At 35.8% G+C, this 12,555-nt stretch overlaps 1 pseudogene; it reads right to left on the bottom strand.

Moving 5' to 3' along the window:
• Window positions 1-468: 468 nt before the first annotated feature.
• On the bottom strand, window positions 469-8,885 carry LOC121783610 (annotated as a pseudogene).
• Between the last annotated feature and the right edge of the window lie 3,670 nt (window positions 8,886-12,555).

The raw sequence follows: 12,555 nt of genomic DNA, 5'->3' as shown, positions 1-12,555 counted from the left end.
ATCTCTTACTTTATTCACCATTCATTTAACATACTATTCTTAAACTCTGTGCCGAAAAGAAATGCGTCTATTAACAAGTAACGGATGGGTACTGTTTAGATCATGTATGTTGTGGGAAATATAATACCAGCTGTAATATTGGCCATCAGCCATTTGTGAAAGACGGTTTATAATCGTTTTTGCCTTTTTTAGTAAATTGATAGGTCAAATTACCAAGGTTTTTTTTTTTTGGTTAAAGATGATGAATAATGGTTCCCGATCAACCTTGTGGTGATTCGAACCCTTGATCCATTGGAAGCGTCTTGTCAATCTGCGCTTCATCGTCCGAGTAGTTCCAAAGGTTTGGATCATCCCATATGCATAAATGTGCATACGTGGATTTTAATTCAAAAATTAGAAAATATTTATCTTATATTCACATACCTATAACTTTATTATTTGGGTAGATAAGCTTTTTCTCCCATATCAATGATGATGGAGGCTGAGAAAATGGCAAATATGGGATACCAAAATAATTACTAATATATGTGAATATTACACGTTGGGTAGCTTAAATGTGCAAGTAATTCGACTCTAATTTAGACATATGTATCAACTAATCAAAGGTACTATATTTGAGTAATCATCACCTAGTCTCTCCGAAAATCTGTAAAAATCTGCTGGCAGTGGTATATTGAGTTCTGAGCAGACTAACTGCATGATTTTGGCAGTCACGCCTCCCATGTTCAACTTGTTCAACGTTATACTGATAGAGAATCTGTTGTCAATGTCGCAATAGCCTGTCGATCCACCGATTCCAGAATGCCCGAAGCCGATCAACTTACCGTCCTCTGAGTAAGATCTTTTGAAACCGAGACCAAACTGCCCACCTGGAAGTGTCAACTTCTCGTATTCCCCAGCTCCCACGAATGCATCGTGGATTCTTCTGTTGGTAAAAAGTTTAGCAGTTGTTTGGTCATTGCCATGTTCACCTCTAGCTACAGAACTGCTGCTGCTGCTGCTGCTAGCATCATCAGTAGGAACCTTAGTGTATTTAGCCCGGCTATCCTTCTTCAACGCACCTTTTCGTTTTTTGGTGGATTTTAGAGTTGTGAATTTGGGAATGTGCGGGTGGCTCCCCAGTTTGGGTTGGGCAGGAGAAGCATGTGGTGGTGGAATGGCACCCTGATCCACGAGAGCTGCATAGTAGCGTGCAAGAGCACGAGCTGAGGAGTGTGCGTTGGCAGCAGGTATGATGGCACGGCGTGCAAAAAGAGTGTTAAATAAAGCAGGAATCGCAGAGGCAATCTCAGATGCGTCTTGTATTTGGGACTGGAAGTTGGCTGGAATATCTGGCCGTTGGGTGATCTCAGAGAGTCTCTTGATGTCTTCCATATCAGATGTGAGAGTGGCAAGTCGAGACTCCACACCTAGTAAAAATAAATCACATTGTCAGATATAAAAAGTTGAAAAAAAGGCAATATGGAGAAATATTACATCATCTTTCCTCTCCAACCTACTAAACTGACAGGAGTCCGAAACCATTCGAACTTGATCCAACTATTAATGTATTCGATTTTCACTTATCTATTGGAGTCTCAGTTTTTCTTTATTCAAATACATCTGGATTAGTACCAAAAAATGCTTGGTAAATTTCTGATAGGAGGATGTGGTTTGGTGAGAAAAAAAAAACACTATCATCATCAGACCATATTTAACTACACAAGCTTTGGAAAGTAGTACTCTAATCCTGTCTTCTCGAAATTTCCAAAAGGATCAACAAACACCACTCCATGGATGGATTGGCATTTACTAGCAAGTTCAAGGTGTGCATGAACAGAATACATAATTTACGAAGAGTCGAAACATGCCTGGAGGAATTCCAATGTATAGCTCGCCGTTTATGTTAAGAGGTTGAATAAATGCTTTTTCGAGGATCTCCTGGAACTTCTTACTTGATGCATGCTGCATCATGAAAATGATTAGATTATTAATAAGACTCGCAACATAGATGTATATTCAATCACCAGAGAACTGGGAGGTGAAACTTTCTATGTGTCATGGTTCGGGTTCTATTCAGAAGAGAGAAGGAGAGGGCTGAGAAATTATGGATTCCTCTTAGGAACTACCTATACTGACATAACCAGTCCCTAAAAGTTTGTTGCAACATGTATCAGCAAAATCATTTTTGTATGGCAATGTCACTATTTAATAGTACCATTTTCTTCAACACAACACTTCTTTGTCAAATTGTTCCACGAATTTCCTCAAAAAGTAGGAATAGTCTATCTTTGCAAATTTTGCATTTCGGATAAATTGAAAAATGAATATGGTAGAACATAAAAATTTTAATAGGACGTTTATCGAGTCTTTGCTCTTGATATCACAGACAGTCAACACGTGAAATAAGAGTAAAGATAAAAAGGAACAAAACCTCACAAGCCACTAGCTAAAGTATTTATACCACATTCCAAGGTTGAATTATGTAGTCCCCAGTCTAGACAGAAGAAGATAACTCTCAAACTACGGAGAAGAGGGGGGTGGGTGGTTGGGGGGAATATAAGATTCAAAGTTTGAAACCCACAATATCATTTTGTTACTGAAACATAAAATTTTTAAATTTAATAAGTAAGTATGTTGTTACCTCAATAAGAAGAGGGGGGTGGGTGTTTGGGGGGAATATAAGATTCAAAGTTTGAAACCCACAATATCATTTTGTTACTGAAACAGTAAAATCTTTAAATTTAATAAGTATGTTGTTACCTCAATAATACCGCCACATAATGATAAAACTGCTGAGCTCCAGGTTCAGTCTCTGGCACCGTCTTTGTGATGCAATTTAAACATTCATCCCAATCAGTCAGAAGTAGAGGATTTTCGTGTGTTACACTGCTCATGGCATTTTGCAAACCAGATGTGTGATTAAGCACATGATGAACCTAATAGAACAATTAAAAAATATTTGAACAATTCCAACAACAAAATTCAGAGATAAGAACAGAAATAGTAAACAAGTTGGAGCCAGTTAGATTATTGCTATGGTCTAATACGATCTTGGAGTTAAGAACTGCACTTCACTAACCCAATATATTATTTTTTATTATCAGGTCATTTCCCAGCAGATTATAGACCCATCATAATCATATGAAAAACTAGCATACATAAAAAATAGTACCTTTATCTTGTCTTTTCCAGATCCAAATTCTGGCCAAATATTTTCAACTTTGTCCACGAGGTCCAGTTTCCTGCCAGATGAATTTTAACCAGTTAATATTGAATCTTCATTTCCAATCAAATTCTGAATACTAATAATTTGTTGGATATCATGCAACAATTATTTTCACATAAAGAATAGATGTATCTATTGAATGGAGTTTACAGTAAGGAACTAGCCAAGGAAAGACACTGATCAGTAGCTAGCAATTTGAAAGTACGCATTAGTAAATCTGCACCCTCATGCCAACATGAATATAACAGAGCACGCACAACTTTTTCATACCCTTTATCAACAAGCCAATGAATCATTCCTGCCGTGATTCCTTTTGATGCAGAGAAAACAGGGAATAAACTATCAGGCTGAACTGGTCTAGGATCATATCTTCCAAGGATCCCAGCTGCAGTATCAATGATTACTTCTCCGTCTCTATAGGCACACACCTAAGGCAGTTCAATGAAGATCAGTAGAGCTCAGAGAGATCATAAGAAATAATATAGAGCAAAAACAAGTAGCTTTCTATAAAATAAGGGCACAAGCTCTATTACTTGATAAACACACTATGAGATGCCAAAAAGAAATTAAGTTAATGCTGTAAAGGAGGATGTATGTCTAGACTTATTTGTACGAAAAAATAAATGCATTAATCCTGTCGATATACTTTATAAACTTGAGGAGATTACATTTCCAAGTGGCATGGGATCCAACATAATTTGGGAAATGACAAAATGCATTTGTGAATATCAACAATATGACCTTTTGATGCATTTTACTTTAGTCTTTGTTATCTTGAAGAATTGTACAACCAAAACCTTTTCAATCAATAAATAGTGACGAAGGAATAAAAATATTGGCATGTTCTTCGCAACGAAAATAGTGATATCTTTTTTTGAAGAAAATAATTTAAAGCAGGCAGGCTTTCATACGTATTCTGCAGTAATGGTCTACCTGGATTCCAAGTACTTTATCAGCATTCCCAAGCTCAATTAAGAGCTTGCGAAGCTTATTTTCAACATTAGAAAGAATAGGAGTGGTGTGCATCCAGTTTGGATTAGTTGCTGGCCCTTTGTTCACATTGCTGAAACAGGTTTTCTAAACGTAAGGGGACGATCATCCGAGGATACAAAAAATCATAAAATCACAGCTTACCATTGTAAAACAGATTCTGCAAATGGCCTCATAATATCCATGTAACTTACTGGAAGACCCATTGTTGATCAAAGACCTGAAAATCCATGCCAGTACACAAATTATGGAAATTTATGGAGTACCAAATAGAAGAAGAGTGCACACAAACAATTACTATCTGTTACCTCTTAGAAGATTAATAACTCTGCTGAATATAACGATATCCCCTGGAAAGGCATCAACCTGAAGAAAATATTTATATGAATCCACTGAAAAATTACTTTTGTTTGGTGTTTCGTGAGGGGCAGGGAGGTTTTTGGTTAATAACATCATAATCAAGGAGATTATTTGGAGTTGGGACTTACAGGATTGAATCGTTTGACTTGTTTCGCATTGAGCTTCATTTTCTCTTGAAGGAACTTCATACGATTATCTCTTTTCCGAGCTAAATCTTTCAATGTTTTCTTCACCAAATAGCAGAATCAACTGAGTACAACAAAATGATTAATTATATTGAAAATTAATATGTGCCTCTTACAGTGGCTTCATTTGCTGGGGCTGAAGTGCGGAAGAAGACATTTGTTATTTTCATCAGGTGTTCAGGTACATCCAACCGCAACTTAAGTCCCATTTCTTCCAAGGAAGATAAAAGAGCCACATGATCACCCTGCAAGAAGCAGCACATAAGTTTTCTTGACCAAGAAAACACTACTACATGGATCTAAACCCCCAAAAGAATAGATATGGAAAAAAAACAATGGGTCGTGGCTACAGCCTAAATCAATGGCATTGAATGACCTGAACAGGAAATGGCCTAGCAAAGCCTAATTCTGGTGCTGTTTTCATGTTCTATCAAAACTTATCAATTTGATTTAACATATCTGCTAACCTCAGCAGATGCTAGAAACATTTTTGCTAAAGCTTGTTTAAAAGAAGATGGTAGCCTCTTTGTAAGCCCAAAATCTAGCAAAATTGGTCGATGTGGGGAAGCCTTGCTGACAAGGAAGTTTCCTGCGTCAAATTAATAGAAGATCCATGATACAATATGATTGTTAACGAACTGAAAGAACAAACCACACTGAGATTCAAGATATAGGGTACCAGGGTGAGGGTCACCATTGAAGAATCCATCAACATAAATTTGATGTGCATATGCACGAGTAATTTCCTCAACCAGTTTTTGTTTATCGACACCCATTTCTTGCAGAGACATAGAGTCATTTAATCGGACTCCATCCATATACTCTAAGATTAGGACTTTCTCAGTTGACTGCATCCATGTAAGTAAGAAAAGCAAATTGGCAATGCAGGAAAGTGCAAATCTGAGTGGTGTATGGGAAGAAAATTTTCATCACACAGATTCCCTCAAGTAAAGTCTTTTTTTCTTCCTTTTTGATGAACTTTCCACAATCAGATTCTATTGTAAGTAAAATTAATACGTAATATGGATACAAAATTTGGAAAACATTGTCTGTAAATGTTGAGCCCATGTTATACAGATGCCATTTCAGGTATGCTTCAAAGCTAGCCATGAGGTATTGTTTTATTCTGGTGCACATGCAATCAGAATTTTGTCTTCTTCCCGTGCAGGAAAGCACACCAAAGTTGTTAAATACACCTGACGAGTATGCCTTTGTCTAAGCATTGGAGATATATGTGAAAAGTTCAGAAGTACTTAATGCAATTTCAGGAAGGCAATGTCAGCAGGGTGAGAAGTAAACACAAATGTACAGAAGAAAGTAGGAAACAGGTCTCTCTTAATAAACCATGAACTTGAGGGATATAATCAATCACCTCGGTCACATATTCCTACGGCAATTTGACTAATGGAAAAAATGGTCTAATATTTTGATAGGACCATGTAAAACATCATAACAGGCTAAAAACTTCAGTTGGAGAAAGTAGACAAAAGGTATACCATAATAATTTCTGGAATTAAGACGTCCACACGATTTATGTCGTTATCATCAGAATTACTTTTACAGCCAAGATTCCTAGAAACTTCCCGAGTGTTTTCTACAAAAACCAAGAGAAGGACTTAAAATGTCAAAGGATTTGAAAATAAGACACATAATGAATGATGACTAGCATACCAGCCTCAATGTTAAAGTCAAGTCCCTTGGGTGCTTCTTTGCACCACTCATCTATTATGTGACTGAAGTTATATTGTGGTTCTGCCCAGGCAATCCAATCAACTATTGACTTAGCATTTTTCAGATCCTATAAAAACAAATAATTCAGGACATTGATATCATGTGCATCATAGACAAAACTATCTTGCAGCCCCAAAACAACCTCCAGTATGATTTCTTTTATACCCTCATGTTGAACTTTAACTACTACGTCCTGTCCATCACGCAGAGTTGCCCTATGAACTTGAGCTATCTGCACAAAGATAGAGAAAGCAGTGGAGTCATCCAAACATATGTTTTGTATCCCAAGAGAAGGGGAGTTCATTTATCATTTATCTTTTCATCTACCTTGATGAGAAACTATAAGATAGTTCAACCGATCATATATAGTTTTCTGTAAAATCTCTATTATGGTTTTCAATAAAAATCAGGTGCCAATACATGTGAAGTTGAAAACCTTACTGTAGAGGAATGCTAAGCTGCATAAGAGCTGAAAGTGACAGTATATCATATGTAAATAAATTACATATTTGGCTAATGGCATTAATAGGCATTTATCTACACACGTATAATTTTTCTAAATGCACCATAGAGAAAATGAATTTAGACATTAGGTTTATGATCTTGCTCATTAGCACTTCCAATCTGAACATAAATATAGGAAATCAGAAGCTCCATTGTAGTATTGGAGTCTTACAGATGCTGTAGCCAGTGGTATATTATCAAAATTTAAAAAGAGATCGTCCATCGATTTCCCAAGCTCTTGGTTGATAATCTGGAAAACCTGCTCAGATGAAGCTTGTTATATACTAACAAAGTAGCCTGTACCATGAATATGCAGGAGCAAATTGGACATAAAAACATGCAACTCCATTGGGTTCACAAGCATGGAGCTCATTTGTTATCCAATTTGTATTATAGTATATTCACCACCTCACTACGATTAGCAGGCTCCTTTACTCAAACTTATGCAAGAATTTAACAAGACTGTTTATTAAAATATATCAACATATAGGGAAATAATCATATGTTTCATATTTATCTACTTTTCCCAGATGTTACCGCCCAGATGCTACGCTACAGCATCACGAGACTTCCATTTCAGCTTTCTTAAAATGCTTCAATATTACAATAAATTAATTACCTCTTCTAACGGGCGAGGGGGGAGAGAGTCATGCAGCTGCTTGAGATGGTGTATATAGGCTGGGGGGAGTACATCAGCTCTTGTAGATAGGTACTGTCCTAGTTTCACCCATATTCCTTCCAGCTTAACTATCAATTTAAGAACACGCTTGGCATTACATTCATGAGCCTTCTCCCAAAGCTCATCCCTCTTTGAACTATTTGTCCATTTCTCTCTCACTTGCAGGGCCTGCAGATTAAAAACCAATAGAAAAAAGGGGAAGAACCGGGCATCATTGTCATTCAGCAGTTCACTGTGACACACAATTAACTTATACAATGACAGCAACCTAGAAGCACTACGACCTTATAATCCAGGTAGATTACAACAGCTAGCTTGAAAACTTTCAAGCGTCTTTATAGATGCTCCCCCATCCCATTTGAAAGCAGCTCCTTTTGCAACTGTGTACCTAAAAGCTACTGGAGCACATATTAAATGAAACTGAACAGGTTTGATAATCATATGCCATAAAGGGTTCAGGGAAATTAGGCTAGAATACCATTCTTAATGTAAATAACTATGGAACATGTTCTGCTGAAAAATGATAAGAGATGTCAATATAAATGAAAATCACCAGAAATATTAAAAAGTTTTATTTATAAGGAAAACCGGTGTCTCTCCAGCCATTCTAAGTAACTTAATCAAGTATTACTCTCCAGACTCTCCACAAACTAGATAGTGTTAGAATGAAACAACTATATACATATTCATGCAAAAAAAAGCTCCCCTGCAGTCGTCAATTATACTGATAATCCGATATCATAGTAACTCTACGCTCACCCTAGATCATGCTTCTCTCCAGCTAATTACAACTCCTCAAAACCCTCAATGTCACGTCACTTACACGCAGACGAGTTTTAAGAAAGATACTCCGTCAATTCATTTATTTCAGTGCATGGCTCTAAAAGGATGCTGCTGTATAAATGATCAAATAAGTTGATTACAGCATTAATCAAACCTTCAAACCTAATTAACAAGCACGCGGTCGAATAGAAAGCGTTATATGAAGAATTCACCTGAAAAATTGAAGCGGTGAATGAGGAGGCGAGAAAAATCCAACTCTCCTCGAAAAATGAGAGTTCTCAACTTTGGACTTGTGGTCGAGGTGTTTTGGCGGTTGTAGCATTCCGGTGACTATATGTATATGGTGGTTGTTGCAGAGTATAGTGATGTGTGCTTTGATGTCACTCATGGCGTAACGGCTTTCCAAATCGTCGTTTTCCTATATGCTTTCCTTTCCCCAGTCCACACCTACCTATTCTCGTCATTTAATTTCTTAATTCGTGATTTATCAAATTTAGATTTCCTGGAAATGGATTTAGTCTCTACAAAATGTTTTTACATTTTTTTTTACCAAAAATATGAAAAATCACATTTTAAAGATGGCAAACAAAAAACAATGTCTCAACCGGCTATTTTACTCCTGGATAATTTATTTTATTCACCTCATTATCATTTCTAACATGTACGGTATCCATAATTTATATAGTTAATAAAAGTCATTTTTTCATTATAATACTTAACTCATGAAACATTAGCTTATAACAAGATAGTTTAGATGATTATACCTATACATACAAAAATTAATACTATAATTTTGTTATTTTTGAATAACTTCTGAATTTTTTTCAGAAAAAAGTTAATTAGTTTTCATATAATAGAAAAAACACTGAACTGTTTCCTATATCTTGATTATTTGTAGAGCTCTTAAGTGTAATTCATGAAAAGATAATCAATACGCTTATGAGTTATGACACTAAGATTGTCACAAAAAGAATATACTACCAAGTTTATAATGAATAAAATTTGCACTTCCCATCATAAAAATTGACTCTGGGACGTTTTTAATCCTTTTTTACATGAATGATAATTAATGCCTAAACTTACAAATAATCAAGCAAACAATATAGACTTTATAAAATGATAAATTATTTTTGGAGACCGGTAGCTACTTGAATATAGAAAGTTTTTTATTCGTGCTACTTCTTCCCGACACCAGCAGTTGAAAATTGAACTATACATACGTATATAATTATTGTTTGAAAGTAATGATATTTTTTTGTGGTTAGTATACTTTTTTTAGATGGGGAAAAAGTGAACAGTTGCTTTTATGTAAAGTGGCATTATAACTCTTTACTTAATCAGTAAGGAGGACGAGGATCTTGGAATCTCAACACTTATTGATATAAGTAAGGTTAATTTAAATTGCATTTATAATTTCCTAGCTCAATTATAAATTTGATTTAGGGGTTGTTCCATGCTATAGATTAATTTTAGGTCAATTTACAACCTTCTTTTCGTAGGAAAAATGGCCAAGTCACAATTATGTACTACTCCCTCCGTATCTTTGTAGCTGAGTCTAATTCATTTTTGGATTATTGCACTGTAGTTGAGTCGCTACTTTTTTGGTAAAAAACAATAACTTTTCTTCTCTCTTACTTTATTCTCTCATCATCTGTCAACCTTTTTCCTTTCCTACTCTATTATTCATTTACTTAACTCACTAACACAATTTTTCTTAAATCTTGTGCCGAAAAGAAACTCATCTATTACAGAGTGCCGGAGAGAGTACTACTGTATTGGTCCTCATAGACTATGGAAATAATTCACCTTTGATACCTTCGAATAATAACCCACCAGTCCTATTAAAAATGTAGTATTTGCTACCCATTATTTAAATGTCAATAGTCAAAATAATTAAAAGAAATTACCCCAGTAAACACTTGACAAACGTGTGGAAAAATGGTACAGTGTTGAATAAAATGGAAGCTGGGGAATTAAAACATGAAGGAATCTAAGAAAGTGGTCTAAGACCATCCACTACGGGTCTCGCCGGCGTCTCGCGTCCCGTCCCGGAGAGACGGGACCCCGGCGCGACGCGTTGCAGCTCGCCGTCCTGTCCCGCGCCGTCCCGCGTCTCGTCCCGCGTCGCGTCCCGTCGAGCCAAGAGACGGGTTGTCTCGCCACGCGCCTAGGCGACGTGGCGCGACGTGGCGTCGTGCGTGACGCCCACTCGTCGGTCCGTGAGTGGGCGTCGTCACGTGCTGACGCAATAAATATTTTTTTAAAAAAAATTTATATTTTAAAAAAATAAAATAAAAAAATTTAAAAAATTCGAATTGTGCATATGGCAGCACAACTTGGCCTTCCGACTCCCCCTCAACCTCGACCGCCTCCGGAGGATGATTAGCCGGCGGAGTAGTTTTTTTATTTTTCTTTAAATTTGTATTTTAAATTATGTTGTGTGTTTTTTATGTTGTGTGTTTTTTAATAAAGTGTGTTTGTTTTAATTGAATTGAGTTGGGAAAAAAAATAAAAAATGAAATTGAATGAATAGTAATTAAGGGACGGAATAAGGGACGGTTAAGGGACGGAGCGTTGCAGGTTCCGTCCCTTAGTTAAGGGATGGATGAAAAAAGGACAGTGTGACCCTCAAATAGTGATCAAATAGTAGTTAAGGGACGGTATAGAGACAGCGTAGTGGATGACCTAAACAAGCTCATAAGTAATAACTTTGAAATTGTCGATAGAATTAATTTCGCAGTCATACTTATTAAGTTTTTATTAGGTACTTTTTCAAGGTCTTGAAATTATTCGAGAGGTATTTATGTTGGTAAATTTTATTGGAAGTTTGTTAGTACTATGTTGGTATTGTGACTCTAATCCCAATTTTGGCATATTAAAAAGGATTTGCAATAAAAAAAAAAGGAACGAATCTCATCACTAATCTTCTCAATGGAAATAAGTCTGAATATCATTCAAAGTTATTGAAATTCCCAGTCAATATAGGCGTTCTGCATTGACCCTTTATTCAGTTTATAACTTTCACTACAAATATAGCTACTAAAATGATGAGTTTTAGCCAAACCAAATTATGATTGTTACATGAATTTAAAATTTTAAATAACCATACACAAAATTTTGAAGTCGAAGCTGATTTGATAAAATAAAAAAACAACGTTGTTTCGATAAAAAAATAGAGAAATACAGTATGTTTTTGATTTACTGATAACATAGCATAACTAAAATAAATCAAAAGTTCATAAAAATTAGTGACATGTGTGCGATGACTCTACGATTCCACGTGGATTGATGTACATTCAGACATCGTTACTCTCGAGGCGTAGACACGTGCAGCCATACCAACACCTAAACAAAACCAGCAATTAATTATATATAGCACACAAAATTGATTTTAAGATCAACCATAACTCCACGTAGGGGTGGGTCGGTACGGTATACCGCACCGACCGTGCCATACCGCATACCGTACATGAAAGTACGATATGACAAAATTCAATACCGATACCGCACTGAATTTTCGGTATACCGGAATTCTGATATACCGGGAATTCGGTATGATATTTTTTTATACCGTTACCATACCGTTATTACGGTATACCGTAATAACGGTATGGTAACGGTAACGGTATACCGAAAAAAACCTATTGTGTACAAAATATTTAAAATAACAATTCAAGTGTTCAACTATTTAGAAAAGCCCAAAATAATAAAACTTCATCACAATCAAATCTTGTTCATAGCATTCAAATTAATAAAACTTCAACATTCAAATCTAAAACAATTTATGAAGTCATGATCAACAACATTATCTTCATTTCTTGCAACCACGTTGTCTTCATTTCTCAAAATTCCACAAAAAATCGTTGAAGATGACCCTGCATTTGATAACCTTTATTAATAGTCGAGCATAATCACAATACACAAACAACCAAACCAAAAGAAATGTATGGAGTGTAACATCCATATATCAAAACACCTAATTATTGCAACGTAAACTTGCTCCTGCAGTTATAACTCAATGGTTAATTCATATTTTCACAGATTTAAAATGCTTTTTAATTTTAAGTCTGATATTTAAATGTCAAGACAATTTATTAAAATGTCAACACAAATAT

Source organism: Salvia splendens, chromosome 21 (assembly GCF_004379255.2).
Source record: "Salvia splendens isolate huo1 chromosome 21, SspV2, whole genome shotgun sequence".
Classification (NCBI taxonomy): Eukaryota; Viridiplantae; Streptophyta; class Magnoliopsida; order Lamiales; family Lamiaceae; genus Salvia; species Salvia splendens.
This window is presented reverse-complemented; position numbering and strand designations above follow the sequence as displayed.